A 26601-nucleotide genomic window follows, 5' to 3' on the forward strand; every position below is an offset into this window, starting at 1 on the left:
ACAAGCCGTTTATTTAAATGTCCTCTAGCAAGAGTCCTACTTTCAAACATATGTCTGTGTTGTGTCAGCCCTTCCTTTCAGTACCAACTGCCTTTTTATATGTCGGGTCCCTAACACTGGGTTTGCTTTGCCCAAAGTCATATTTACGCAATCCTCTTGTCAGTTTGATTGAGACAAATGCAGAAAATGACAGATGGGTTAATGGTCCTACCACAGTGTCATCACATCCCTTCAGGAAATGGCATCAACACGCAATCGTGGTGTGATGTGCTATTACAGTTCATTTGTCTTTAGAACAATTCTGGAGAATCAGTGAGAGTCCCCTGGTTCACGATCAGCCATCAAACGACACATCCTGTTCCTCTGAGTTGTTGATACATTATTCCATGCCTTGGTTCCTGCAATTGATTCTTGAGCCTTAGCACTACCTCTGGAGATCGACAAAAGTCGGAGCTTCACTTTTTCAGGACATTTTCCTTTTGTTTCAGTTCAGGAATTAAAAAAAAACAAAAAAAAAACAAAAAAAAAAAAACAAAAAAACAAAAAAACACAAAAACAAACAAACCCAAACCAACCAAACAAAAAACCCAAAAACCAAACAAACAAAAAAACCACAAAAAATCCCACAACCCAAACAACCAAAGCAAAACAAACAAAAAAAAATAAACACACCTCCCTCCAAATATTTTTCATAGCTCCCAAACCAAATTTATGCAGGAACCAGACAAACCTTTTCAATTACCATTGTAGGTGCATAGTGGAATTAATATTTCTGTAACTTCCTGTGTTCCCAGTGTCCATGGGTTCAGCAAATATTAGAAGTAAGCCATATGAGGAGCAGCTGAGGGAGCTGCGTGTGTTTAGCCTGGAGAAAAAGAGGCTCAGGGGAGACCTTACCAGAAACCTTATTGCTCTCTATGACTACCTGAAAGGAGGTTGAACCAGGTGGGAGTTGACCTCTTTTCCAAGGCAACCAGAGAACATAGCCTCAAGCTGCACCAGATGAAGTTCAGGTTAGACATCAGAATTAATTTCTTCAGGGAAAGGGTTGTCAGGCATTGAAATGGACTGCCCAGGAGGACGGTGGAGTCACCATCCCTGGAGGTGTTCAAGAAACAACTGGAAAGAGCACTTAGTGCTGTGGTCTGGTTGACAAGATGGTGATCAGTCAAAGATTGGACTTACTATCTTGGAAGCTTTTTCTAACCTAAATGATTCTATGATTCCACTCTCCCCTCTCTGCTGTTTGCAGTAGTTCCTCCTCACCCTGCCAGGCTTTGCATTTCTCTGCCTCACATCTACTTTAAAGATGCATTAGGAAATGTTTAGTTCCTTGTGCTGTCTGCAGCAGGCAAGTTTCCATTCATTGCCTACTCCCAGCTTGAGACCAGTACTCTCAATACTAACATACAAAGATTTTTTAGCTCAGTTTTTTATCTATCTGCATTTACACCACTTCCCTGTCAATGAAGCACTCCACAATAGAACACTTTGGTATTACATAACTTCTGTGAATAGCAAGGTATTTCTGTAAAAGTGCATTGTGAAATAAATTGTATTGTGTTGTATAGGAGATATAATATGACATTCTCTGGAGGAAACAATTATTTGCTCAATAACATCCATCACATTCAGCTCTTCAGCTTATGGGACATTCTTGTAAGGTCAGAAGAGTATGTTTCTTGGTGAAATAATTGTATTCTAACTTAGACTATTTTCTTTCACTTAACATGAAAACTACATAAAACTGCATAAAAGCAGTTTCATCATGGTCATAAGAGAAGTGGACTTCTCTTATTAAATTTATTTTGAGAAAATACATTTTCTACCTATTTTCAAAATTGTTATTTCTAGATATGGATGTCCTGATAAATTAGATTTCTCCCTGTCTGAATCACAACACAGTACTGGGAGACCATAAATTGTAGAAGTTATTTTTGTGAAAGAGTCTCTGTGACACTCTATTCTTTCAAAGTTTTCTTAAATTCTTTGTTTCAGGTCTTCTGTGGAGTGACTTGTAAACAAAAATCTGCTTCCATTTTATGTAACCAGTTTTAGCCTTTTGGTCAAAATGACAAGATTTAAATGGCACCCAGTAAGAATTTTGTGCTGCCCTGATAAGTTTGGTTATAGGATCTCAAATAAAAGAAATCTTCAGAATATTAAAGTGTCCAATAAAAGGGTCCTTAGTTGTGGCCTCTCTGTTAATAGCCTTGAAGTTTTCCTTAGCATTAGCTTTGATCACTGGCTCCTCCTGTTTAGGAGGAGTACAGTAGGCTCTCATCGTTGGGTAATGCAACCTTATTGATAGGTCAGGTCAGCCAATAACTAGAAGCAAATTGAAACTGGATTGTGGCCTTCTATCAAAATGCACGGTTTTGTTTAGACTTTTGAGGATAAGGTACATACATGTAATCAAAAGAAGCTAAGGCACCAAGAGGGTGGTCACTGTCCAGGTGTGACTTAGGAGTTTCCAGCCTTAACACTCATTTAAACAAGATTCATGGGATGTTACTGAAGGGAGACAAGAGCAGCTGTGCTGAAGACTCTTAAAAAACAATTTATAAAATTTTGTGCTTCCTTAGCAATGTGTAAAGTATTAAATACTTTTGCAGCACAAATGTCATGCTTGTTTACTCAGCTTAAATAACAGGAGTACAAACATGAGACAAGAAAAAGTCAATGTCTTTACACATATATATTTTTCAATAAACTGTAAAGTCTCTATTAAGCTACACTTATTTCCAATGCAAGGATAGTCCTTAGTGGTTTAACTTTGACACATACTCACATACCTAACATTTTATGTGTAAAACTGAGTAGGGATTTTTCCTTTTCCCTTCCTTTAATTCATTTGGTTATCCAAAATGGGTCCTAATGGGTCTGGTTGTGAGTAATCTTGGGAACCCCAGCTCCTGCTTCTGTAGGATGGATTCAGGTAAGCCTGATTCAACTTGTGACTTCTGTCAGAAGTAGAAAGGAGGTAAAATTAGATACAAAAATATTTCTTCCTCAGTAAAGTAATGGCAATCTAGCAGAATCTATACGGAACTTTCCTTTGGCAGGGTCAGCTAGACATTTTGCGACTGTCAGATGATCTCTGATTAACTGAGACAAAAAAAATCAATACTTATGTTAAGTAAATTGTCATTGTCAAGTAGATGGGAAAATATCCAAAGTTTAATGTAATTGACCCATATAACACAAAAAGGGGGGGAGGGGAGGGGAAGAAATGGGAAAAAACGCCTGTGAAAACTATTTTTCAGCACCTCGAAGTATGAACAAGGAGTAGTTTGCAGAGGGACATACTCAAATATTCTTTCTGCTTATCTGCCTCACTTTTCCTGATGAACCATCCTACTACTGGTTTGAATTTAACAAATTCAAACCATGTGGGACTCCCTTCTCAGCACAGAGTGGTTTTTAATTCACATTAATGCAGTTCCTGTCACATAACAATACCCCTCTGAAATACTTTTTTACTTGAGATCAGCTCAAGTACCCTCAGCAAAGATATGTACCTTTTCAATCCTCTCCTATAAAGAATTTTCATATAGGCTAATCTAGTCCAATATAATTTATATGTGGTTTATATGCACATATTTGCTCTGTATTTTCTTATTCAGAACTGCCCTTCAGTTAAGAGCCCTGATTTGTAAAGATTGGTTCTGTTAAAATGGTTGTAGTATGTTTTCCCATTATGAGGAAAATGCATTGTTACTTGTTACCTGTGAGAAGGGATAAAGAGTTTCTTTATACATCTGTCACAGACATCCCTAACACAGGGGTCAGGAGAGTCAAGGAAGATTGATGTAAGGTTAAAAAGTGCAAAATTTTTACGGTTAATGTTTCAGTTGGTGTGTATAAGAGTAAATGCTGGAGAAAGCTAAAGAATAGCATTGCTGGAAGATTCAGCTGCATTCTGACTCTTATGGACATGTTCCCTGAAAAGAAATGTAACAAACTATATAAAATCAAACCATTCAAAATCAGAAATGGAAAATGGTTTGTTACTGAAACTTCACTGGATGTGACCTTCTGTTAAGAGCACTCAAACTGTTTATGCCACCAGATCCAAAAATAAATGATGGACAGAAAATTGGCAGGATGTTCCCTGAGGTCTAAATGGTGTAATGTCATGTAGTTTGTAACTGCATAGATATTTGTCACTGCAATCTGGCATGAAGGACACACACTGTGCAAACTCTCATTAATGTGTTACATTGCTTTTCAGTTGTGGTTGGTGAATTGAGTCTGATATTTTCCCTTGTCTTCCCTGAATTCATTGTGGGAAGCTGTATGATATTTTCTGAATTGCACAATAGTGTCTTCTGTGAAATATGCAAGTACCTGATTATAGCATCCGCCTGTACTTGACAGCTTCATTGACAAATTTGTTAAAACTGTTTTCTCTCTGTGCCCCCTCCAGGATATTATGAGCTTCTTGTGCCAGAGGAGGTCACCAAGGAAGGCCTGTGTGCTAAAGATGAGCACCTCGTTTGCCATCTCATTCATACCTCTCAAGATTTTTAAGATGAATTATTTATCAAAGAGGCTTCTGTCAGAAGTTTGGACAGCACATGTCTTATTTAATTATTCCTGACTGTTTTTCTTCCAGTGAAGCACATGGTGAGTTTCTTGAAGAGAAAGATACTTTGTCTTCAGGATACTAAACAACAGACTGGAGAAAATGTTTCTTTATTTGCTTGCATGCTAGCAGTGACTAAAGACAACAGTGTCCAAATATCCTTGCCACAGATCCCTGCTCAGATATTCAAATCTCTACATGTGAGAAACTCCCAATAGCATCAGCAGGAGCTGAAATGTGCTGGACTGACAGTTCTGGATGCTGAAGCTCTTTTTGCCATGCAATATGCATTTTAATAGACTAGGCAAGACACCATCCAATATAATTACAGTCTTGGTAACGAGAGCGAAGATATGTTGAGAGGACATGAGAATTACTTACACCCACCATTGAGATGAGGGATGTGTTAGAGGGGAGAATTCTAGTGGGAAGTCTTCATGTGCACTCTGTCTGTGGACTGAACTTGCCTGGTTGAAATCAGCCTAAGATTTTTCTTTAATTTACTTTAATTTCCAAAAGGAGAATTCAGGGATGCTTCAGGTTCCTCTCGGCAGAGAAGTCAGACAGCCTGCATTTACAAAGCAACCGCATGCAGACATACCAGAACACAGTAATTTGTTTTATTCAAATTTACATTATTTACAGCTTTCTGTGAACATTTGCATAGGAAATATATTGTTTGCGGGCACATTTCTGTTAGGACCTTAACATAAGTAAAAACTCATATAAACACACATCTGAAGGCTCCCTCAAACATCCTAAAACACCTTTGTGGGAAACCAACATCATGGAACATTCTCTTCTAGGAAGTAAGGATTGCAGACCCTAAATAGGGAAAGTCGTTTTCTTCAGTACTAATTCCTGGGCTTGTTCCCTAAAGGACCTAATAATGCTGTCACTGAGCAGGGCTAGTGATGTGGGCCAGGTCAGACTACTGCTCTGGTACAGCAGGAGCTGCCATGATTCATGATGCTGGAGCACACTGATGAGGTTTTCCAGATAGCTCTTAAACAAATGTTCATTTCAGCCAGTTTCATGAAAGACAATTGGTAAAATACCAACAGTTCTTGCATACAGGTTTTCATTTATCTGAATAGACCATGCATTTTTCACATAGGACTAAAATGCGCCTTTAGGTTTTCATTTAAACTTATTCTTTTTCAGGAAATTGAAGCCATTCAAATGCTTAATGTATTAAAAAAAAAACAACAGATAAAGAAAGTTGGAAGGATGGAACCATGTAGAAAGGAATGAGCGTAAGGGGAAGGAATAGAAAGCAGCTAAAGTAAGAGGAAATATTTCCCTCTTTCAGCCTGATATGAGCAATGAAGGTTTTGCCTACAAAGTTCCCTTTTAGAGCTGAGTTGCCCACGCATCGTTCACATGCCTCTTAGGCTTTCTGCTATGGTTTAGACTATAAATTAACCTCAGGTGTGCTGGTCAGGCCCTGGGAGCAGGCAACTCTCAGAGAGTAGCAGGCAGATTTGGTTTCAAACCTGTGAAAGAAAAACACATTGAAAAATAGCAAACAAGAGCTCCTTCTTCACCACCTGAAAACAGCTAAGAAACATTGTGTTTTATGGAATTATATGGCTAAAACAAGTTATAATGATATTTTCAATTTAGTGGGGAGCTTGTTTTTCCCTTCCTGGAGTTAAATGAGGTCCCACTTCACTTGCTGACCCTTGTTTGTTTGGAGCATTACACAATTAGCCAAAGGGAAGAGGAACAAGTGGCTATCTCTGTGCTGTCTGTATGATACATTTTGGAAGACAGTAGTGTTTTTGGTGTGAAGAGGTATGTCTGAAGACATGGGAATTACTCTGAGCCTTGTCAGAGGGGTATACTTGGGTCTGGTCTTGGAGATCCTCTGTGACAATCTTCTGAGCATAGTGTGTGTTGTGGATTTCCTTGGGTGGTATGTAACCAAAAAAAAAAAAAAAAGTAAAAAAAAATTCAGCTTTGGTAATAGAATTTTGTTCCCAACAGATTTATACCCTGCACTCTGCCCTGGTGAATCCACCCCACTATTACCATACCTGAGGTAAACTTAATCTGTAGCTGTTGAGTAGGCTACAGATCAGTTTTAGTTACAGCTGGGAACAATAAAGAGGTTGTTATAACCATTGAAGATACCGTATTTTCAAGAATCCTGTGACTTCTGCTACAGAGCACAAGCACTGACTGCCATGGGGTGAGGGGTTTGTTTGTCAGCCCCCAGGAAGTTATTCTTTCCTCCTGGTGACCAGGAGCCCTAGTGATTGGCTAGGGCTCACTTTCCTCATCTTGGCTTGTCACTGGAAAACCAAAGCTGAATACCCTCAGAACGATTCTTTTTTATGCTCCACTGGGGTTAGCAAGAAGCATAGGCTGCTGGCAGTGAAAGTACTGAGGTCTCCTCATTGGAATATTCACACAACATTTCTGTAAGTATCAAGTCTTACAGTTTTTTACATGTACTTTGGCAAAACTTACACTTTATTTTTCATAATTATAAACCCCTGTAAAGCTTAGGATTTTTTTTCATTTATATAGGTTTACTCTGTATTTCTCCTTGCATAAAGATACAAGTAGGTATTTTTCCTTGAATTCTTCCTTCTATTTTGTTTCTCCACTTGAGACTAACAGACTCTTTTAATCTGTAGCTCTTCTTCTATATAGGTTGTGTCTATGTCACACCATACACATGTTTTTCTCCAAACCTGCTTCAGTATTTTTCTGAGTCACTTCTCTGAAAGCCTTATTTACTGCCTCCTGTTTCAGGGCACTGTCATTATTTCTTTCTTAGATAGGTTAAATTGAAAATTTGGAAACAGAGTTGTTTGAATGTGCCTTCAAAATATCTCTCTTAATCTATGTGACCGAAAAAGGAAACCTTCAGTTCTTCAGAGGCTTTTTTTCCCCAAAGTACTGATGGGAAAACTGTGATACTCTGCTTTTACTGAAACTAACTGCAATGTGAGATGGGGGAAAGAATCCACTGTAGTTATTCATTTTAATACCAAATACCTGACCTTTCTTTTCCCTGTGGGTTTTGTGCCATTTTTGCACATCTGTGTTCTGCTGTTTTATGATCTTGTGCTGTTTCATGTTTTGCTTTATTTTTTCATATTTTATTTCCACATATAAAGTGTCTGAATTTGCTTTAAGTTGTATTGGAACAGAACTCTGTTATCTATACCAATAGAGCCTTGCAACAAACCTTTCCTGCCAAACCACAGTTACTGTACATCCTGTATTTTGCAACAGCAAAATACTTATTTTGGGTACAAAAAACAAACTCGTTTTCTTAATTAACTTTTTTATTGAAAGTTTAATGCACGTTCATTATAGAAATTGCAGATCTCCTCTGCAAATTGACTGTAAAAAAAGTTCTTTGTGGGATTCCATATTTATTGTGCCTTAGTGATTTTCAGATCAAATACACACAGTTTGGTAGTGAAAAGATGCTTTTGTTTTTCTACCTGGCAGCTTTGTGCATTCAACTGGGGCTCTGGTTCAAGCTGAGTTTTTTGCCCTCCCATGCATCAGCAACAGCAGGACAAATTACACCTTCTGTTTACACCTGCTTTTTCAGTGCAGGTGTGACAAAATACAGCTTAGCAACCAGTTCTCCTTGTTATATGAGGGAACTCAAATCTGGCTTGTCTGCTGTTGTGTTGGCTCTGTAAAACTAATAGGACCTATGAAAGATGAAAATAACTTTTCTTTTTGTCATGGTCATAACTACATTTTCACTTGAGGAACAGGTCCCCTAGACAGACAAACGAGTAGTTGACACAGTTCACACAGTCATATCCTGAGGAGCAACTGTGCTACTAGCCAGGGAAATAAACCCTTTTGAATGAGACAGCTGGTTGTGTTCTTACCAGCTCCTACAGGTGCCTGGTTTTGGGAGGCTGTGGCATGGAGTTTGTCCCAAATTCCCAAAGTCAGTTCTCTGCACTGCGAAATGTAGCATTGCTTCACAGCTCAGGATTGTTCTGTGTATAGCTTCTCTTTGGTGGGTATTGTGTGGACAGGCACACCCACATTCCAGTAGTGGTGCAGGGGAAGGAAATTCCCTATGGAAAAATCCTGATGGGTTCCAGTGTGAGATGCATGTCATTGAGGCAACAAAGTCTGAGGGACTGGAGCAAAAGATTCATTCCCTGAAGGACAACTGGTTCTTATGCAGTTGTGAAGGGGTTGGTGAGTGGCCTTTGAACACAGTTGCCTACTTTGTGGATTAAAGTTGATCCAAAATGGGGACAGGTCTGTCCCAGGGTGCAAATTCAAACCTATGTTTGCAAAAGTTTTGGAAGACAAAGGAAAGCTTCTGTTTCTGAGCTAGCACTCGAACACCACTCCTCTGCAACCAGTGAGACCTTTGGTCCTGTCTCTCCAGAGCTGCCACTTGCACCAGCACACATCTGTTTCTAAACCAGTATATTCGGAGGCTGGACCAGGCTCTGTAATGCTTAAGTGCCTGGAGGTGTTTTGTACCACTTTGAGATCTGCTATCTGCAAAGCAGAATGGACAGAAAAGAAATCCACTGTCACTGTTCATCTTTCAAGAAACCCTGATTGTTATAAAAGTAGCTGCATCTCTCTTCCCACTTCACTCCCTTGAAAATATAGCAGGAAGAGAGGGACAAGTGGATTAGTTGAACTGTTTTTAGATAAAATGTACAAGCTTTTTCCTACTTACAGTGTAACTAAATTTAAATGGAAGAAAGAAGTACAGATCATTTTGATGACAGATTCCTGAGTGGTTTCGGTAATTGAGATTACTGTAGAATCCAAATCTGTGGCCACAATTTTGTTTCAAGTCTGCTCTCTTTTCGTCCCATGTGCTTTTGCCTCATTTTCCTCTTATAATGTCATCACATGTTCACTCTACCTGAGGTTGCAACTTTATTAAACACCCTTATAGTCCTTCTTGTCACAACATCAATATATTGCTATTTTCAGTGAAAAGGTTTTGTGTATTTTTTTAATTAAACAAGTTGGTTTTGGTTTGGGGTTTTTTTTTGAACTGTAAAATTGTAAGTAGAAAGACCAGCATAAAAACATTGACAAGTAATTAATTGCAAATGGGTTTCTTGGCCCATAAGGAAAGGTTTTCGTTTTTCTGTTAATATAAGGAAAATATGATTAAAATGCATCAGGGAAAAAATGGTTATATAGTTCCTTTGAATTGTATTGGGTACAAATAGCAGATTCACACTTCTGTGAAAGATGCCTACCTGGAATATAAAATGTGTACCCCTTAACACATGGCTCCTAAGGATTTTCTGTAGCCTCCTGTGAAGTAAATGGTTGTGTAGCTTAGGGAGAATGGTTTTACTTAGTTTTATATCACAACAGCAGCAATAGGTGGTTGCCCACTGAAATATAAAAATATCTGTGTATGTCCCATTTCTCTAGCTTTCTCAGTTGCCAGAAATTCTGGTGTGGGAGTGGAGTTGGGGAGTGGGGAAATGGAGAGACAGAAAATAAAGAAACAGCTCTCCCCATGAGACTACCCCAGCATCCAGCAGTCTGTGAGCTGAGGGCCTGGTGCCAGAGCTGTGTGTTTAAGAGCAGGGATACATGTCTTTTAAGCAGGTGTCAAATTTAGAAATCCCTGTATGCATTTGGACTTCATACCCTTTTATGGGCAACAGGATCCTCAGGGTCCAGTGAATTTATTATCCTCATTGTCTCTTTGCTTTTATGAAATGGAGGGGAGGGGAAGGAAAACTCTTTGCCTTTGTCCTCATCCTCCAAGTTTTTCTAGGTCTCTGAGCCCTTCTTCTGTAGATGTGTTTGTAAGGGCAAGACCTCTATCATGACTTAATGCTGACAATGAGACAATATGATCAGAAGCCTTTTGTGTGGCTGTTAACTGAGACTGTGTTCTGCTGTCCAGGGAGTAGATTAATTCCCAGGTAGTGGCCTTGTTTTCTTCCTTTCGTGGTGTGAAAGTACTGTTTTGGTGGGTTAATTATCTGCATGTAGCAAGGAACAAAGGTCAGGGATCTGTGCTGATATTCTGAATAAAAGAGAATTTTCCACGTAATTGCTGAAAAAAGTGAGGAGTTAAAAAAACAACCTGGACCTCAGAACCATAAAGACCATGATCACTTCTATTCTGCTTTCTGAGATGCTGCTTGTGTAAAATTCACTAAAAAAAAAAAAAAAAGTGCTAGCATTAATAAACAGAGTCTCCTTGGATGTCAGGAGACATGAAAATACCATAAAGAACATTTTCTTTACGTTCCTTCTGCTAGAGCTGCAGTTGTTTGTTGTGGCTATAAGTGAGCAGGTCTCTCACAAAATGAATGAGCTACTGCCTTAAGCATGGTAGAATTTAATGGAAATGTTCTGAATTTCTGGGACCCCATTTTTTACTTCCTTTCTTATGCTCCCTAAGGAATTATTTTCTAACTTGCTAGTCACATAAGGGTGCATCACTGAAGGGGGGAAGGAGAGAGATGTCTGAAGATGGACACAGGTCTGATGTCTCCATGTTTATAATGGTGGTTGTTCTCCATGCTACTTCCCTGTTCCAATGTGTTTGCTACTTAGAAGCAAATATGCAACATCTTATTTTGGTTTGCTTCTTACATCGTTGTGCACAATGTCAGTGTATATGGATTGGAGTCTTCAGAGAATTGGTCTGTTCATTACCAATTAAAACCAGAAATTATAGTGCTTTTGCTCTGGTTTAAGGTGGCACCTTTGAGAAGTGACTTTGCAAACACTGTCTTAAACAGCTCAATCTTTTGATGAAAACTCTAAGACTGAAGGCACTATGTTAATTAGTAGAGCAGCAAATCAATAAACGTATCACTGTAGCCTCATCTACTGCCCACATAAACAAGTTAAGTATTTCACATCTGCATTTCCCTTCTTTACCCCTCACCCCAACATAATAAAGAATTTAAGATCTTCACTGCACTTGCAGCTGTATGAAGGACAAATTAGAAACTGCTACTTTCTGTGAATACAACAGACTGATGTATTAGGGATTTTTTTTCTGAAAATGGCTTTCAATGGTAGAGCCAGATAAAGTAATCCATTTTACATCCATCTTTGCAAATAGGTCCTGTTGATAAAGGCTGACTGCTAAGACTGTTTGGCTCTCTGAATGAATCTTGCTTTTGAAAAGTGTTTAAAGATTTAAGCTTAGCCCTAGACATCAATTTCCAAAAGCTTTTGGACTTCAAACAATGAGCTTAACTAGCCTCTAGAATAACATGAAAGGTAGCACAATGTCTAGAACATCTATTGAAAAAGCCTCTAATATCCTTAAGTACCCAGTTTATCTCTGGATTTAATGTTAAAACTGATGGAATTTTTAAATGAGGAAAAAGTTCTTCTAAAATATAACCATAAGCTGCTCTAAAACACTGTTCTGAACCGACTGGGACAGATTTAGTTTCTTACATACCTATTTGCAGTAAGATATGCTGCTTGAGGGGATGATTTACTGATTCTGTCAAAAGGAGCTGCAGTTCCTGTTGCAAAATTGTTAGAGTCTGAGTCTAAAGGGATTAGAAGATTTTAAGTTTAAGCTTTTTAGTGTGTCATTTGGTTAATTTATGGTACCTCTTTTAGTGGCTGTGGAAATGGTCTGCTTTCTAATATGGTACCACTGATAGTTTTATAGAGAATTTTAATTGCCTTAGAGTTAGCATTTTTAACTCTCCTCTAACCCCCTCCTTCCCTTCCAGAAGTGAGGACTCCAGCTGTCTTACCCTGAACTATATACTTTATTCTTACTACCATTCCTTATTGTAACACACATCCATTTTAGATGTGGGGATTAGAACCAGCAGGTTTGTCTGCATATGTCTTCCTTAAATGTTTCCAGTACTAGAATGATAAGGAGGCCATAGAGGACTTGCAAAGATGCGCTTGCATCCCCACTGATGTGGCAGTTGTCAGGTTTTCATACCATCTAATTTGCACTAAGAGAAAAGGAAAGAAACCAGTTTTTCATCATTTATCACCACAGCTCTTCAGTCAAATTTGCTCTTCTGTGATGATTGTTTAATCTTAGATGTGATTTAAATGTTTTTCAGCTTCTGAGTATGTCTTTTGAATTAAAGTAATTTCATAAACTGGCATGAGACACCAGGGAATATCAAAACCCTGAGCTTCAGAGACTAAATCCAGCAGTTCAATATAACTGTGATGTTGGTTACTACTAAATTAAACCTAAAAGCCTCCCTTCTTTGCCCAGCAGAGTTGAGCTACATTGGGTGTGTGTGTGTGGCTCGGCTTCGCGAACGAAGATTTGGGAAGGGCTGTCCCCACGTGGGTGTGCCCTTCCAGCCTGCACAGTGGATTTTAGGTGAGGCTCAGCGTGCGCAGAACTGGCCTCACCGTTTAAGTCCTGAGGTTCATCTGCCACGGCCAAGTGAGCTTGGACAGTGCCAGTGAAGTCCTCAGGACTAGAACCTACGGCACCCGGCATTTCCCAGGAGGTCTCCCATCCAAGTACTAATCCGGGGCTGACCCTGCTTAGCTTCCGAGATCTGACGGGATCGGATGTCATAGCTTGCTGGCAATGACCCAAACTCCCTACTTCTAGAGCTATAGGGTTTGTGGTTAGGGGGTATTTTTGGTGGCATTGTTTACTTCTGTGTTTGGTACTTCTGACAGTACCACGTGTGTATCTGACCTCTTTGTCTCGGTTCTGGGTAAGGTCTGCTAGTATTTCTTCAAAGGTCTTTATGGGGGCCTGGGTGTTTTTGGGGGGCCAGAGGGGGAGTTTCCCTAAATAATTTGACCTGTATTCTTTCTCTTATTGTAAAATGACCGTCTTCTAGCATTGTTTAAACCGTTCCCTGTTCTGACTTTTAAAGAAGAGGGAGTGATGGATTAGAGCCTTTCACTGGCTTGCCTTGAGCTCCTGGCATAGGTGGGCTTTCTATGTTTCTAGTCTGTGAGACTGGGGTTATTTCTAAGCCTTACTAAGACGTAACCATAACATCTACATATGATCATTGACAGAAGAAAACTACCTTAGAAAAATAAGCTGAATGTTTTCAAGTAAGCAGTTTGAAATAGAGATTTTTTTTCCACTACTTTTTCTTCTGTTGTGACTTGCTTTGGTAGGCAAAAGCTGGATCTGCCCCCTGTTCAGCTCTGACAGCCACATACAAATGTATCTCTGTGACATCTCTGAACGGAATTTTTCCAGTAATTATTTGATGGTCTCTATCATGAATTCTGCCAGCTGTGTATCAGTCACTGTACAGAAAATTGAGCCCTTCCTGAAAGAGTCATGACCCTTTGTAACCTTCTTGCCCCTTCCAGTACTTCAGGCTATTGTTTATTGCTGGACAGGTGGTGTTTTGTGGAGTTAATTACTATTTTACATGTGTATCACATGTTTCTTGGGCCCAACCTACCTAGTCTCTGGGATTATAAATAATGGTGTTTTGCATCACAGTTTTCCTTGGGAAGTTAGAGCCACAGGACCAAGCTGGCATCAAATTACCTATGTGTCTCCTTATCACAGAAGGTTATTGGTGAAATTAATTTCCTTCTCATAGTCTCCAATTAAAATGTAGTTTATCACGATGTACTTTATTGTGACTCACATGAAAAGACTTTAATGGATTATTTTTCAGCAGTGAAAATGCTATTTGTAAGGCTTTGGGTGATTTCATGTGGCACTGCTTATACATATGGGAGGAGAAGGAAAATTCTTGATCAGTTGATGGATTATTTCTAAATTGGCTTTGTCCTTAATGTTACAGTTGCTAATAATGATTTATAATGCTTGACCATTTTCTCTTCCTTTAAGAACAGATTTTAAAAATTGCTGTATTTAAATGTTCTTTTCCAAAAAAAAGTTGGATTTGGGGTTCTTTTAGCACTTTTATTGTCTTGTTCTTTTCTACGGATAGACACAGTGCCATGCTATGAAGGATAACCTTGAAAGCTGCAGTGTCACTGGTGACTGTGAAGATATTTTTGTAACCGGACAAAGCTCAGTGTAATTATTAGCTATCAGGGAATATTACTCTATACTAATAACAATTTCATAAGTAATAAAGTTTCAAAGGATAATAGGGGCTGTTTTCTATTGGGATTTTTAATCTGCCAAAACAACAAACAAGTGTGCCCTTTGTAAACATTTAAATGCATGATTGAATCCATTCTTTCAAGAAAAATAACCCCCTATTTTTGAGGATATTCTCAAGTGTTATAGATATCAAATATCTAAGTTTTAATATTAGGAAAGTTGCTGAGGTTTGGAAAAATATTTGATGCTAGTTTGACAGATGCCCTTGATAATCCCAAACCAATTTCTTCCAGATTAGAATCATTTGACAGGTTTAGGTGTTGATGAGGTGGGTGGGATCATTTTGCTTCAGTTGTTCTGCCCAGCTATTCTAATTAATCTCCACTTAATTTAAAGAAATTACTTACTGTATCTAGTAATGAGTTAATTTGTAATTCAATTAGCAGCACCATTTGCAAGCCTTTAATGTGAACAAAAACACCTGCTGAACTGCTCAGCCTGTGTGATACCTGGGAGATGGCAAAGATGAATCTTCCTCCCCTGGCATGCCTGGATGGGCAAGGCCAGGTCACACCACTGCCCACAAAGATGGACTGGTACCACCTGTCTCAAATACAGTACAATTGTACTCCTTGTAAGTAGCTGTTAAGTGCTGTGCCCAGGATGGGTTTTTTCCTGCAGTGTTCCCTTACTTGGGTCATGTTATAAATTGACAGAACTATATGAGGTAGGACACCCCAATTCTAATGTGCGGGTTGCTTTGGCCCAGCTCTTACCAATTAAGTGCTCTCACTCTCCTGTAATGCTGAAATATCATGTTACTTCTCCACATTTCCAAGTTCTCTGAAGGTTTCCGGCAGTCATTTAGCAAAGACTTAGGTCTGTGTTTGAATTTTTTTTCCTTTTTTTTCCCTTTTTTTTTTCACTTTGCCATTGAAAAGGGAAGGATACACCACAGAGTCTGGAATGTTAAAAATGCCCTGAGTTTGGGAGTTTTGTAAACAATTAAATAGTTGAATTTATTGGATTAATAGATCTTTTCAGCTGTAATCTTGGCTGGAATGGAAGAGAAACTGTGTTTGTATTAAATGCTCTCCCTAATGTAACTTTAACAGTATGTGTTACTAATATTTTTTGTTACTTTAAGCAGAAAGGAGAGGTTTTGTTTTGTGACGTTTATAATGAGTGTACTGACAAATAACAGCTCCATTTTAAAACAACAAAACCCTCCAAACAAACAACCCCCTCCCAAACAACGTGATCAGACAAAAGCCACACCAAATAGTCTGCAGATCAGTCACTTTCTAAAACTGTTTCACAGCTGGTTGCTCTAATTAATTGAAAAGTGGAAACGTGTTCCTTAGCTTTATGAAGTTATAATGAAGGTGGCTATAAAGTCATCTACTCAAAATGCTTACACAAAATACCTGGCCCTTGGTAAACAGAAATTTTTTGAGTAGGTATGATGATCTAAAATGTGGATAATGGCATAACCAGAGTAGAAAAAAAGCAGATCTGCAGAAAACTGGCACAACAGGAAGAGTGAAAGAGGGTATCGTAACACAGTTCACTGGGAAAGGAAAGGACAGAGGAGGGAAAAGAGATCAAGTGTCTGTATTTCCTACTAGACTGTGACTCAGGATGGGATTTAAGCCAAATGACCAGATTTAATGCTTCTAATCACTTTTTTATTCTAAGGTTCTTTTTTTCCCCTTCATGACTAGCACCATTTAAGAAAAGACCTAACAGGCCAACACTCATCTTAATTATGCTCTTTCAGGTTTGTGCACACTCACAATGACAAGTATTCAAGGCGATCCAAATTTTTCTGCCTTTGGCAAGGGAATTAAATGCTTGCCCCTAACACTTATATCCTATGTGCTGTATGTCACAGCCTCTTTGAAGTAAGAGTGGCAATGTTAAAATGAGGTTATAGCTTCTGAATATTTTAGAACTTTAGATTCACAAAGAGAGGAAGGTAAAGTGGAGCTCAACCAGCAGCTGAAGATTAGTACATCTATCAGACATCAGTTGCTGGTTCATTCTATGGTGGGTGCATGACTGTAGCGAGTCCTAAACAGACACACCTGTGGTATCTGTAGTCAGAATTGGACCAGTTGCCTCTTAGAAAATTATCTTCAATTGAACATCGGTATAAAATGAGAGCCAGCTGGCTGTTGGGGGTTTTTGTTTGGTTTTGGAGTGTTCTAGGGACTTAGAGGTTTTTGTTGTAATGTGGTTCTCAGGAACTGACACTGCTGTCACTGGCTCCTGTTATTTCTTTGTCCACATGATTGGAAGACGCTTACTCTGATCTGCCTTGAGAGCTCTGTATTTTTGGCTTTTGTGAACAGCAAACATAAAAATTGTAAAATTTGAGCCCTGAAGTTTGTTTTGAATTAGTTAAATAATTTGGGCAATGTAATTAAAAATATGAGTGTACTGTGGGGGTTTTTGGTGTTTGGGTTTTGGGTTTTTTTTTCCCCCACTGACTTTTATGACTTCTTGTTATTTCCATATTCCTAAAATAGGGGTTCCTGGACTGGAATGCAATATTTAGAAATATATTTCCTTTGGTTTGCAACTCAAGATGCCAATAGCTCTGCTAACTCTGTGTCAGCTAAGAGCTCCTTTTGAAAACCTAACTCAAATCCTTAAACACTCTCTAAGTCATTTAATAGTTGCAGACAGTGGCGGTTTTTTTCCCTATGGCTGTATTAAAAACATATTCTTGGATTGTTGCCAGTTTACCTGGTCACTGAAGTGTCACCAGTTTACCAACTCAATTTTCAACTTACTGACAAAATAATCCTTGTGCCCCCAGGACTTTCACAAGTCTTTCTTGTTGTACGTGCTTTGTTACTGAACTACATCAAACCGGATCACTTTAGGACTCATGTAGCTCAAGTCTGGTTTGTTGATGTTGGCTGTATCTATTAGTACCAGTACAATTCTAAGTCTTTAAATTTAGAAAGGAATTGTTTAGACTGTTGTGTAGTTCATTAATATGTCCATTATAAAGATATTTAATTTTGTTGTGAACATCAAAGTTGCAATAATACCATGGTAAAATGCTCCCTTGTATCATTATTGTTGCCCTTATCGGTCAAGTCTTTGGCCTTCTGCACTTGAAAAGCAGAGGGAGATTTTTCTCCAACTCAAATGTACTTGTTATCAAACACTTTGATAATCCCATACTGACTTTGAAGTTATTTTGTCTTCTGTATGTCAGACAATTACTTCCACAGGATCGTGGGATAATTCAGGTTCAAAGGGACCTCTACTCCAACCTCCTTCAAGCAGTGTTAGATGTGAGACAAGGCTGCTCAGGGCACTAACCAGTCAGACCTTGAAAACTTTGAAGTGTGGAGACTGCACAGCCTGTCTGGGACCCTGTTCCTCTGTCTTCATGGTGAAAAGACTTCTCCTACCCTTTTCAGTTTCACACAGTTTTTATGAATATCCGTAGTGTTTGAAGTTAAGGGAGTTTTTTCATCGTCTTTTTTCAGCTGGCCTAGCTTATTATTTTATAAATGTGAGTGATGACACAACATATAGTTATTAAATCAATGCACAATACTATGGCAAACCTGAACAGGATGGATTTTGCACAAATTTTCTGCTTTGACACAGAAATGTTGTGAAAACATTTTCCATTCAAAAGTGAAGAACTGTGATTTTTTTTCAGACAAATGAAATGTTATAGTATGTTGTTCTGTAATGAGATCATGTTCTGCATCTTCAAAACCGACATCTGAATGGCTGAAGGTTGATACTGCTGAACACAGTTGTCACTGTGCAGTGAGTAGATGCTTCACGTCTAGTTATCACAAAAAGCGTGCTGGGTTAGACAGCATCAGTTTGTGCTTCAGTTGGCAGAAAAGCTGTGCTGCCCCTGGGGAGCCTGATCCAAGGCAGAAGGAAAGCTTTTCCAGAGCTGAACTCTTTCTGGTAGAGGAAATGACATCTGCTTGCATTGTTTTATACCTGTTTTGAGAGTCTCTGCTGAATAGTTGCCTGCGCTGGCGTCCGAGGCTGCCAACCCAACGTACCTCACAAGCACTGCAATTTTGCTGTAATCTCTCCCATGTGAATTGAGGTATATTCTCTGAGTGAATTACTAGGAAGAAAGATGGGAATTGTGTTGTCCTAGTGGAAGCATTTTAGGAGAAGATACTCAGTGTGGGGAATGATACCTGCACTGATCATAACACACTGTTCTAAAGAGCAGTCCCTTTGTCTCCCATAGCAGACTTAAGGGAGTGCTTTGGTTTATTAAACATAATTTTTCCCACAGATGTTTTTAGTTCTTCTCAATCTGTTCTTCCCTCTAGTCCTGAGAAAAACAGAAGTCCACACAGGAAAGCATTAAAAGTCCAATAATGTCACTAAGAGATAGAGAGCCAAATTCCAAACAGGTTATAAGTGTTCATAATGATGGACTTCAAGCTATTCAAGCTTCAAATTGCAACTTCTATTTATAACAACTTTAAAATAGTGGCATCCACATCTAAAATACCAGCCCCATTCTAGGGTAGACATGAGGTATTTTAATGTTAGTGCTTCAGTGTGGGCCTTTGTTAGGATATATGAAGTCATAGAAGATGGCTGAAAGAGGTCTATAGATTTGCTGGCTTCAACACTTTAAAAGTCTTGGTATAAAGCCAAAAGCCTTTGTTCTAAAATGTGTGATTCAAAACGCTGTTGCTGCACTAGGTCATGTGAAATGTGCACCCAACTTGTGTCTTATTTCAAACAGGCACTCAAGGATACTTAAGGAAAGACACTTAAAAAGGTATGAAGTAGAGGATGATATTTTTCCTAGTACATCTCCAATTTAAAGACTTCTTGGGGCAGTATGCATTTTAAAGTGTTCTGGAGAGTGTGGAGATGGTATGGTGATGTGTCTAGGCTCGTTTTGATCACTAGTTAGAAAAATATGGTGTTAAAATTGAACTAGTGTTTGTCACCCCTTCTACCCTAATAATTTCTTTTGAAGCTTGTCAGATAAACTTCATTCCATCTGGGAAACTCATATTGATATTCAACTGTAAAAATCTCAAGAATGAGAAAGTTCAGCTAAGGAACATATAACCTAAACCCAGTCCTTTACCAACAGTACGCATTAATTATGACTTAGCTGTTTTAATGTGGGCCTAATTTAAATTAGCTGCAAAAAATGCAGCTTGTTTTTGGAAAACTCATCCAATTGTTCTTTTTTATTGTTTCCATCACTATAGGGCAGAGTTAAGGCTGTTTGGATGCCCTCAACTGTAATTATGCAATTGCAAGCAATTTATGCAATGTTTACATGCATATAATACATTGTATATTAACTTCATTAACCCTAATGTGCTTTGGATCAGGTCCAACGTCAATGTGTTGCTGAATTTGTAAAATGCTTTGGGATACTTCAGATAAAAGGCACTGTGATAAAGTGGGAGTTAGTAATTACCATGAGCATGAGGAAGTGGTTATATCTGACTCTAGCCATTGACCCATAACTCCTAAAAGAAATTGAAAACTAAATGATAGAAACTGCAGAGTAGCATCCCATCAGAAAAGCTGTGCAATTTCTTAGTCTCTAATCTAACTATGTAGTTCTGAAGGCAGAAGGTGAGATATTTTTGTCTGGTTACAGTTAAACAAAATGCCAAGTATTTCTTTTTCTTACTTGCTTTTTGCATGCTGAGCTGCAGGCTCATCTGAAGCATGTCACAGACCCCAAAGCATCAGTATGGCCAGCTGCAAAAGACAATTCCATTCTGCAGTGTCCTTCTTCCTTTCAGCTGTCACGGCCATCCTTTCTTTGTATTGCCTTGGCATAGGGATACACAGTGCGTGAGAAGTACAGTCTTTGTAATCCTTCTAGTGATTTAGTATTGGCATTTATCTTCATGAAATTACTCAGCTAGGTGTTGGCAGGGCTGCAGATTGACATAGTCAGGTACCCAGCAAAACAGGAATCTGCAACACTCCAGATCTCATGAAATCTGGGCATCATCCACTTGGCTGCCAGCAGTGAAACTTGACTAGCAAGAGACAAGCAGAACGTATCTGAGACAATGTGTCTCACTGAAGTCAAATTGGGCAGAATGCAAGCGGTTTTGCAAAATGTGTTCTTGCTACAGCTGAGAAGAGACCTCCTTGCAGTCTACAACTTCCTCACTAGGCAAAGTGGAGGAGCAGGCACTAATCTCTTCTCTCTGGTGACAGGACAAGAATTGACTGAAGTTGAGTCAGTGGAGGTTTAGGTTGCATTTTTAAAAAAAAGTTCTTCACCCAGGGGATGGCTGAGCACTGGAACAGGCTCCCCAGGAAGTGGCCACAGCACCAAGCCTGACAGAGTTCAAGCAGAGTTTGGACAATGCCCTCAGGCTTGTGGTGGGATTCTTGGGGTGTCCTGTGCAGGGACCAGGTGTTGGGCTTTGACCCCTGTTGGTCACTTCCAGCTCAGAATATTCTGTGTTTCTCTAATGTTAAGTGCAAGGAGAGTAAGTGTATTGCTTCTGAAGTAAGGAAGGGAGAACTTGCCTGTCTAGTTTGTATAGTTAGCAACTAGTAAGTACATCTTCTCATTTTCTTGGTATTTATATTTGGATTTTTAAGTTGTCTTTTTTGCATTTTGAACAGAAGATTGTGCAACCGCTGTATCTTTGTATAGAAAATTCTGTTGGAGATGATCCCAGTGCCAACTGTGAATCACCAAATGTTGTGATAGCACAGCCAAGAGATTTCTGGACAGTATAAAACAAAAAAGAAACAAACAAACCAAAAAACATAGAAACACTTATGGAGTCTTACATGAAAAAAAAAAAAACTAACACACCCACCACCACTGCCCCCTGCCCCCCAAACTTTAAAACGACCATTGACTTTTCTATCAAAAATGTATAGTGGTGAAAGGGGAAGAGGGCATGTCTTTCAAAGTCTTGGTGTGTGTATTGAGGGGGAGAGGGGGGTGGCTTTTTCAATTATCAAGTGAGACATTAAACTCTAATCAACATATCTCTGCAAAGTCTGAAAATAAGGTGCTGGGGTGGTGTTTAGTTCCCAACTCTCTTGAAAGGCTCACACTGTCTGTGGCTTAGGAATGTGAATTTGTTGGCAGTGTATTGCTTTTTCCACTGAGGAGTGTCCCTCTTCTGCAAAGTGGTGGTGAGTGCTCTTCGGATTGTAGGTCAGCTGTGGTGAGTGCAGGGACCTGAAGGCAGCACAGACAAAGAGGGATGAACTTCCTCTCCTCTTCCTGGTATTTAATTACTTCACCACTATTTTGAAAATTTTTTTCATTATATTTTTCATATTACAAAGCAAATATTTGTCATGGTGAGTAATTAACGTATATCATAACAAAGGTCAAAACAAGTGTATAGTTCAACAACAGAAATATAAACCATCTCTTTCTTGTGATGCCAGATTTTTTTTGTACAAAAACTCCTCCTCACTGAAGCAGCAATCCCAGTGCAAGTTCCTAAAATGCAAATATATTTGGTTAGAAGATGGATGTCGGAACCATCCACATAATTTACAGGGCAGCTGTGTTTCTGGACAGAAAATGTCCTTGATGTATTTAAAAACAAAATAAAAAACTCTTTGCAGCAAGGAGTTCAAACCCTTCTTTCCCAATGAGAAAGAAGTTAAGTGTGCTGTGTGGCAGTAAATATAATCTGCTTACAAAGAGGGTATATTTTTGCCAGTAATTTATTTAGAAAAACAGACATATCAATCTAAAGTAATTACAAATTGCAACAGGAAAATTAAGGTAAGTACCTCAGAGGCACTTGTTGTGCAAGGAATTTTCAAATAGAAACATACTTGATAGAAAAATAGAATATGTATTGGTTCTGTCCACAGTCTAGATTAGTTGCTGCATTAATATGTACTAATATACATTTATGCTCTCCTGCTAATCATATCCACAGCACTTCTGAAGTAAATAGACTCACTGTGTTCCAGCTAGTCCTGTTGTACAAAGCATAGCACTAATCAAGCAAGTTATCTGTGCAATTAGGGAATAGAAATCACAAGGGACATCATGTATTATGATTTGTCTGCTCTATTTTTTAGGTCCTGAAATGCAAAGAGGTAATAAATTGTGTTAGTGATAAATTTTTATTTTATCTTGAAATTAGTGTGAGACAGGCACCCAGATGGCACATGTTGACAGAAATTTCTGGCTTCTTTCATACCTTCCCCCCTCCCACTCCACATGCATGATGTGTTGTTGATGCACCTAATCCCCCTTCTTTGCCAGAAATGCAAGAATGGGGCTACTGTTAGGTCCTGAGCTGTCCTAGAGGCAGATGCTTTTCTCTGCCTTGGGCACAAGGAAGGGAAGGACAGAGGGGAGAAATCAGAGGGAGTCAGGAAAGAAAATGCAATGATCGGTGCAAAACACTGAAATGCCCACTCTGACAGAGAGTATCTCTGTGTCTGGAGAGGGAGGGTGTCCTCAGGCTGGATACCAGGAAGCAAAAATTTGCTAATTTGACAAATTACTAGCTGGAAATCTCTGGCAGGAGCAAGAGCTTGAGTGTTGTCCTTCTCTTTGTATCTCTAAAAGTGGTGTAGAATAAAGTATGTGACAGTGGAGGCCATCAGTGCAAACCAAGTAGTCACATGCTCTGGGTTGGGTGGCCAAGGAGAGTGATAGTGGCTAAACTAACTGATTTTTAAGAAGTAGAAAGGTCATTGCACATGGCAACAATTTCTTCCACATCTGTTTGCCGGAGCCATTCGTATCTTGAATGCTCATTCATATTTAGAGCACAGGCTTTCATTCCCAAAACTACTCATTGTAGTGTCTTCTGTGTTTCCATTTATAACCTCAGAAAACTCTTGTTATAAAACCACTTCTAATTTACGTCATTTGGGAGGATGCAGAACCACATGTTCTGGAAATCAGTAACCAAAGTTGGTCCATACACATAGGAACAAAGGAGGTGTGGTCTGAACCAAGAGGAAAGCACACATAGGTAATTTTTTTTCAAGCCAAAATTACCTGACAGATAAATTTAATCAAATATCCTTAGTTCTTCAGACAAGTCTGTGGAGAGCTGTGATACAAAGACGGCATACGGGAGGATAGGGGTTCCCTTACTGAAGTCTTAGAGGGAGGTAATTGTACAAGCAGAGAGGGTTCTGGCCTGCAATATTTGTAACTTCAGGTTTTCTTATCATATCATCATTTTCTGTCCATAAATTAATGAAAATTTTACCAAGAGATAGGTAGGTTTTGATCCCAATGTTGGTATGAGATGCAGAGTGAACAGATAGTAAACCATTTCATTCCTCTGGAAAAGGGGAAATTTCTTCTCTAAACATCAACAATCACCTAAGTATATTTAAATGCACTTTATTTCCTCTGAATTTTTGCTTATGTCCAAGTGATATAAACCCGGCATACATGAGGTCTTCATGGGGAGTTGGGGATTTGTGTCAGTGTGGCATAAACTGAGCTCTCAAATATCCAGACCTAGGAGTTGCGAATAAAGAGCAGCTGTTGGGGGTACACAGGTGGATGTGGACAGCAGGAATTTATCCACAGTTAGCTCAGAAAGAAAACACTCTTTCCACATGTGTATTGACCAATGCATCCCAAGAGTACCTGCTGTCAGGTAGTCTATTGCAGACAGATTGTTGTAAGAAATAGAAGTTATCGGTTGAAATATGGTGGTTCTTTAGCAAGATAGACAACAATTGGAACTGACCAAAATGATTAACTGCCAAAAAAAAAAAAAAGAGCTGATGTGTTTGTTCATCTCTCTTCACTCTTTCCTCAGATGGCCCCAAATTCCTAAAAGTGTGGTGTTCAGATCTGTTTTTTTCCAGAGTGTTTGAATAAAGTGAGTTTGTTGTTTTTTGGTTTTTTTCCCCAGCCTTTCAGTAGTAGATAAATCAATAATTGTGATCCTGGGGGACAAGAGGGTAACACTGCCAGCCAGCCATAGACCTTGATCCGCAGCCTGTGGGAATCATCTGTTGAAAAAGGGATGTGCAGGTAAAACATATTCAGGCTGCAGAAGAAAGGATGTGCAGGAAAATAAATTCAGGCTGTAGAGAAAGAGAAAATAGAGAAATGAAAATAAACTTAGTAAAGACATTAGTTGAAGCCAGAAAGGAGTAAGGGCTGCAGATGTTGGGCAGACTGAGTAAGCCAAAGGACACTTTTTGTTCAGCGCTGCTTTCCCTACATTTTTTGTGTCTGTTGGTCTTTGGAATTTTACGGGAGTTTTGAATTCATTTTCTTATAAGAAATTTCAAAATGAAAATTCTAGGATTTGTTAAAGTGAAAGGAAGTAAAAATATTACTGGGGTTTTCAATATTGCAATCTTTTTGCTATTGGTATGCCATGGTTCATAATTGGTAACTTTTCTTGGCATCTAATAATTGTTTAATGTTAAATAAATGAAAAATTCAAATTGCAAATATCAATCTGAATTATAGACCTTTTTGAAAAGAGAAAAGACTTCCACTTTCCACATATACACTTTATAGGATGAATATATTTTTTGGAGGGAAGGAAATAACAAAATCCCAAACAACAAAACAAAGCAAAAGTAAATGAACAAAGGCCGACCAAATCACCACAAACTAAAACCACATCTCCAAATACTTATACTGGAATGAAATACTAGCTGTGCTGTGTAATGAACTCACAACTGCAAAACACAAATGTTTGCTAAAATAATAACACAAATGGGTATTTCTTGTAGTAGGTATCTGGTTCCATATCATGTATCTGCAAATTATTGTGAATTGATATCAATAATGTATTTAGAAGAAGGCTTTTATGCTAAACCAAGATGTCATTTGTCAATAGTTGGGGAAACTGCTATTAGACCAGGTTCGTATGGCAGCCCCGTTTCTTACATTTCAGAAGCACTGCATACCTGCCTCTATGCTTTGCCTTTACCCCACAAAGCAAGCAAGCCCCAAAGCAAGAGAAGTGCCCAGCTAAATGCCCTGCCTAACAAGAAAAAAGATCCATTAGGTGCCTTAAGATCCTGATTTCCCAGAACCTGTGAATAAGGGTTAAAAGCTGTGTGTGCTCTTCGCCCTCAGCAGAGGTTCAGGATGGTGAGTGCTCAGAGGCCCCAGCTGAGTGAACTGCTGTGGAACATGCTTGGTTTCCATCAGCAGTATGTCTTTCAGCATCAATAACAGAGCTCTTAGAGCACTGATCAAGCAACTCACTCATTGGAAACAAGATTAGCTTCAGCTGATCATATCTTTAGCAGCTCCTGTCTCCTTTATACCTTTTCCCACTTCTTAGAATAGAAAACAAAAAGAACGGATGTTTATACCTCTGAAAAATAAAAAAGAAAAATAAAAAAGAGGATTTTTCCTACTCTGGACATGTTACCCCTCTGTTTATACATGATCTGCTTGCAGATGGGGTAATCAGCAGTGTCTTCATGCATGCTATCTAGATATCAGTGTCAGAAGGTCATATTCTTCTTTTCTGTTAATTAAAAAGGGGGGAAGGGAGTTATTAAAAACTCTAAAAAAATCTACAATCTACTTTATGAAACAGTTACCAGCCAGTGCTTTATTAGACAATCCAGTATGCCTCTATAAAGTTCTAGTGCCAAAGCAAAAAATGAGATGACAAAATCCTTTCAGTCCAGAAACACAGCTGAACTGCTGCTCTAGTGCTCTGCACAGAACCTCAGCTCTCTGTAATATGCTCTGCTGTTGCAGTGATTGCCAACTGCATTCCTTGGGTATGTACCATATGTCCATTTGATGGAATAAACTTCGTAATTTTAGGTGAGAATATCTGAGTGCTCATTTGAATAGCTTCTGCTTTGTCAAGAGTATCCTGAAAAATCTGACTGGGTTTTGGTGACACCAGAGTTTCAGTACTGTCACAGGAACATTGTGTCACATTCAGGTCTTCTGGGTCCCATTATTGTTAACAGAATAACTTCTCTCCACCTTTAATCTTCTTCCCAAATCTTCTTAGTTATCAGGTGAAAACCCAAAACCAAGCTGCAAGGC

The sequence above is a fragment of the Pithys albifrons genome, chromosome 8, assembly GCF_047495875.1.
Source record: "Pithys albifrons albifrons isolate INPA30051 chromosome 8, PitAlb_v1, whole genome shotgun sequence".
NCBI classification, from domain to species: Eukaryota; Metazoa; Chordata; class Aves; order Passeriformes; family Thamnophilidae; genus Pithys; species Pithys albifrons.